This window comes from Pecten maximus, chromosome 13 (genome assembly GCF_902652985.1).
Source record: "Pecten maximus chromosome 13, xPecMax1.1, whole genome shotgun sequence".
NCBI classification, from domain to species: domain Eukaryota; kingdom Metazoa; phylum Mollusca; class Bivalvia; order Pectinida; family Pectinidae; genus Pecten; species Pecten maximus.
The window spans coordinates 2,804,359-2,810,054 of NC_047027.1; the positions used below are offsets into that span (position 1 = coordinate 2,804,359).

At 33.4% G+C, this 5,696-nt stretch overlaps 1 long non-coding RNA gene across 1 annotated transcript; it reads left to right on the top strand.

Moving 5' to 3' along the window:
- The first annotated feature begins 3,096 nt into the window (after nt 1–3,096).
- Nucleotides 3,097–4,704, top strand: LOC117341317. The gene is made up of 3 exons (XR_004535609.1): nt 3,097–4,214; nt 4,309–4,365; nt 4,450–4,704. It is a non-coding gene; the product is annotated as an uncharacterized LOC117341317 (long non-coding RNA).
- Nucleotides 4,705–5,696: the final 992 nt, after the last annotated feature.

A 5,696-nucleotide genomic window follows, 5' to 3' on the forward strand; every position in this document is an offset into this window, starting at 1 on the left:
CATCCATTGTTTTAATTGGTCTCACATGTTACTAATGTAACTAAAATATGCACACAAAATTGAATAAAGACCAAAGAAAAACTTAACCTTGAATTTATTCTTCTTTTAATGGAATGCTACGCGAGAGTAATCCTCAACACAACACAAAACGATCAACAAACGTCTTCTATGTGAAGCGGAATATTTAATAGATGAAATCTTAAAACCGCGTATATCCAGAAAGTGTACGATACTCGGACAAATAGCATGCGATTTCAAATCCATTTTGATGATATTAAGGGCTATAATTCGCTAGTAACAGAAAAACATGTTGGGGTGTCGTCAGTAGGCTCCTGGACCAGCGATCAAGAAACTCAATGCTAACCTTTGTTTGTTTGTTTGTTTTACGGCCAAACAATATACTATCGTTTTTTTTATTTTTAGTTGAAATCAGATAAAATTTGCAGAAACGGGTAGACTTTAAGTTTGCACTATGAAGAGTACGAGGAATTATGCCTCGTAAAAAGGGCTTTTGATGTGCAACTCCATCATCTGGATGAGGTAATGAAAAAAAAATCCTATCCAAACATATTTTAATGTATTATTTTGATTGTGTTGATAATTACACATATATATATATACATTCCATTTTTAGCCTGCACCTGAGTATTCGACAGCAACTTTGACTTGTACCGATTCGCAAGCATCTAAACTTGCATGACCGGCACCTATACCCGCACCTGCGCACCGAATGTACCGTTACAATTGACACCTGCGGTCCAGTGTGGGTCTTATCCCTATATAAACTTGGCAGAGAGAGCAGGACCACCACCGTCCTATTCGGTATCACAGCAGCGATACCATCCATACAAAAGTAACAAGCAGTAAATGTTCAATTCTACCTATGCGATATGTATTTTTTTTTCAAATCTTTAGTTTAATTCATAGAAAAACAATCTTTAAAACCTTTTTTTCAAATCTTTAGTTAAATTAATAGGAATAAAAACAACCTTTTGAAATAGTTTCAATTCATTTACATATCGCATAGATAAGATTGGATGTTTTCTGCTAAATGTATAGTAGATATACGATGACGTATTGCACTAGTTTATCTACGGTGAAAGTTACATTTGGATGTCATATATTTAACGTACATCCAAGATATATTTTAAAAATGATAATCAAAGCAATCAAAGTTAAATATCCAGAATATAGAAATGAATATGTTTTTCTATATAGATAAATACATCAATTTAAAATGGGGAACGGTTTCTAGGGAGTTAACCTGTCTCATTCGCAGGCATCCCATGTATATCTTTGCCGAAGCAGTATTTTGTAGATGTATTGGAGATTCTGAATATGTAATGCATATAATCAACAGTAGAGATAATTGATTTGTAATAGGAACAAAACTGAGGCATACATTATATATGGCTAAAATCTGTATTTAATTGATCTAATTTTTTTATATTTATATTTGGTATATCTAAACCTGTCAAATTGTGTGTCAAAATCAAATTTTAGTTCAAGCATTGAGTGGGAAGATTCTGTCGTTTTCAAGGAACAATCAACCCCAAGGAAACCTACAGATTATTCTGTCATCATAATTTCCAGCAAGATACCATACGTAATATTGCATTGTATATAGTTCCTAACCCTTTAAAATGAGAAACTTTTACATTTTCAAATTTATTAATATATCCTTTTTTGTGCAGTGTTGATAGTCGTATCTTAATGAAAATCATGTAAAAAAAACATTTAAGAAACAAATTTTGTGAATATTTTACAGAAGAGCGTTGAGGATCAGGAGGGAAAACAGGAGAGACTACTACTTGAAAAATAAGAACTGGAAGATGGACTGAAGATCGCTAAGGAGTTAAAAAAATAAGATATAGGACTTAAGTTGGTATCAGAATACATCCATTGTTTTAATTGGTCTCACATGTTACTAATGTAACTAAAATATGCACACAAAATTGAATAAAGACCAAAGAAAAACTTAACCTTGAATTTATTCTTCTTTTAATGGAATGCTACGCGAGAGTAATCCTCAACACAACAAAAACGATCAACAAACGTCTTCTATGTGAAGCGGAATATTTAATAGATGAAATCTTAAAACCGCGTATATCCAGAAAGTGTACGATACTCGGACAAATAGCATGCGATTTCAAATCCATTTTTATGATATTAAGGGCTATAATTCGCTAGTAACAGAAAAACATGTTGGGGTGTCGTCAGTAGGCTCCTGGACCAGCGATCAAGAAACTCAATGCGAACCTTTGTTTGTTTGTTTGTTTTACGGCCAAACAATATACTATCGTTTTTTTATTTTTAGTTGAAATCAGATAAAATTTGCAGAAACGGGTAGACTTTAAGTTTGCACTATGAAGAGTACGAGGAACTATGCCTCGTAAAAAGGGCTTTTGATGTGCAACTCCATCATCTGGATGAGGTAATGAAAAAAAATCCTATCCAAACATATTTTAATGTATTATTTTGATTGTGTTGATAATTACATATATATATATACATTCCATTTTTAGCCTGCACATGAGTATTCGACAGCAACTTTGACTTGTACCGATTCGCAAGCATCTACACTTGCATGACCGGCACCTATACCCGCACCTGCGCACCGAATGTACCGTTACAATTGACACCTGCGGTCCAGTGTGGGTCTTATCCCTATATAAACTTGGCAGAGAGAGCAGGACCACCACCGTCCTATTCGGTATCACAGCAGCGATACCATCCATACAAAAGTAACAAGCAGTAAATGTTCAATTCTACCTATGCGATATGTATTTTTTTTTTCAAATCTTTAGTTTAATTCATTGAAAAACAATCTTTAAAACCTTTAGTTAAATTAATAGGAATAAAAACAACCTTTTGAAATAGTTTCAATTCATTTACATATCGCATAGATAAGATTGGATGTTTTCTGCTAAATGTATAGTAGGTATACGATGACGCATTGCACTAGTTTATCTACCGTTACCGGAAATCTTGAAGAAACTTCTTCGACCCCTCGATTTAATTGGGTAACACCATTGTGTCAGCATTTGACCTTGGTTGACGGTAAAGCACATTTCACTGCCCCACGAAGACGAAATATATAACACACAAGCACCAAAAAAAAGTAACATTTCGATATCTTTCAGATTTTGTATTTCTTGTTATTCGCTTTCTACGTATTAATATGACCGTTTAAAGGAAAAACACCTACATATCAAATTGGTTTCAATGTAAACAACTATCATAATAGGGAATAAAGTAGCGTCATCTCTATGCAAATTTTTACCGTTACGCAATATGTAAATTAGAAATTCCACTACTTCTCCTGTAATATCAGGAGAAGTAGTGGAATATTACCAAAATTTTATTATTCTATCCAAACCAATCGTTTTCCAGATCCCCCGCACTATAAAAGAGACTACAACCCTATTCACCTCACAATCGCTTGACCATCTCAAGAGATTTTATTTTTTGAAAATAATGATGGCATCGAGACATTTCTTCGGAAATGGACAATATGTCCAGTTGTCAGTATATAGGGGTGTAACCTATGTCCATATAAATGGACGCAATAACAGGTGCACCACCGTGAGTGTGGACGAATTCATGGACATGGTGCAGAACTATGCACTAATGGCAGATATCCAGTCCCATATAAAAAAGGTACGTATGAAAGTTACTTTATGAAATTCATTTTTTCATTAACTCACAAATTGAAGAATATAAAATAATGTCATCTTTAAAACAAATAACTAGTCAAAGCAATTAACATGATGTTTTGGATTGTATATCCTGATACTATAAATGATTAAATTATTTCCATGTTTAGGAGTCTTCCAAACGAATTGATACTACACCGCCACAGACACCGGTCCCATTGGGACCACAGCTGGTGACAGCACCACCACCGCCGCCGCCACAGACACCGGTCCCATTGGGACCACAACTGGTGACAGCATCACCACCACCGCCGCCACAGACACAGGTCCCATTGGGACCACAACTGGTGACAGCATCACCACCACCGCCGCCACAGACACAGGTCCCATTGGGACCACAACTGGTTACCCCACCAGTAACAAAGGTGCTATTTTCTTTGCATTACTGTAATACTGTCGCATTAATCATATAGCATTTCATATTTCCATCATATTGTTTCACATCGAATAACTTAATTTGTTTTACTGTTACAGAAAAGGAAGAGGGATGAAGAGCCAGTAAGTATACTTATATTAACTCTATCATATTTCGATTTGTCGTTATCACACATTTACTTCCCATGTCTTAATATATAAATGTATGTTTTTCCAGTCCGAAGACCTGCAGAGAAAGAGGGTGAGGTTGGAATCGCCTGAAAGAATCGACGTTGTAAGTATAGCTATTTTGTACGATTTTTACATTTTCCTCCACAACTTTTAAGACATTTTTCCTATTAAACCATTCTCATTTCAGCTGACATCTGACTTCCACACAGTATCCATAGATGAGGAAATGTTCAAGGCCCTTATTACCTCATTAGACATGTAAAGTGAGTAACTGAGTTTTCTCCTTTTCATTTTAACTCTTTTTCAACTTGAATAATTGTTAATATTTTCTACAATTCGATTTTTTCTTTTATTGAAATATCTGTGGTAAAATATTTGTTCTCTCTCTTTTCAGATCTCCAAAATAAATGAAACGAATCGTAAAATACGTGTTTGTTCTATATTTAACTAGTAATTAAATAAGTATTTATATAATAATCCGAATTTTTATGTTAATGACCGTAGGGACTAAACAACAACTGTTCTGAAAACGTATTGAAATCAAAGTACTGAAAGTACTGTAGGAGGCGTTAGTCAGATGTAAAAGGAGATATTTGAAATAAAGCAAGAATACAAATTAAACTGATATCAACATGACTAAACATTTCCACTTAAATGTGTCAAACCAACCGGACATAATGGTTTTCACAGTCCTGATGAATGTAATGGTTTAGACTGTTCCGATGTACATAATGGTTTTAACCATCTTAAAAGTTGCAAACCTACTTCTAAAAGAAGTTAAACATTTCTTATTTCAATCAAACCTTTACTTAAAAAGTCAAACATTTTAATTTTTTTTCAAATCAACGTCTACTTAGGTACATGTCATTAACATTCATACTTTAAACCATCTTTTATACTTAAGTAGTTCAAAATTTGCATTTATGTGTTTAAAACAAACTTATATTTTATAGGCCTGGGTATTAGAAATGACCAAACAATTAGATATGCATTTCGATAAGTTATAGCAATACACGATATGTATTGAAAATACAGGGAGTGTCTGCTACTTTTTTGTTGAAAGTGTACAATGTCTTTCAATATCTTGTAAACAAAATTGTTTATTCCTTTCTATTTTGATCTTAGAATAATATCAAAATTAGATTGACAGCTTTTAAAAGTTATTACACTTTTTTTTAACAAAGACCTCATTTTTAAGGACAATTATTTCAAAATTAGATATCAATTCCATCTATTTTAATAGTTCCAATGTCAATATTAACAATAAACTGTGATTTGTTGCTTTTTAATTTACCACCAAGATGTAGATAATAGCCTAGTAGCTATAGGTACTGTATATAAATATACAGCGTTTTACATGCAAAATATTGAAGAAAACTTTCATATTTGATATCAATTCAATATGATTGTATAGGTCCCTTGGGGTGGGGAAAG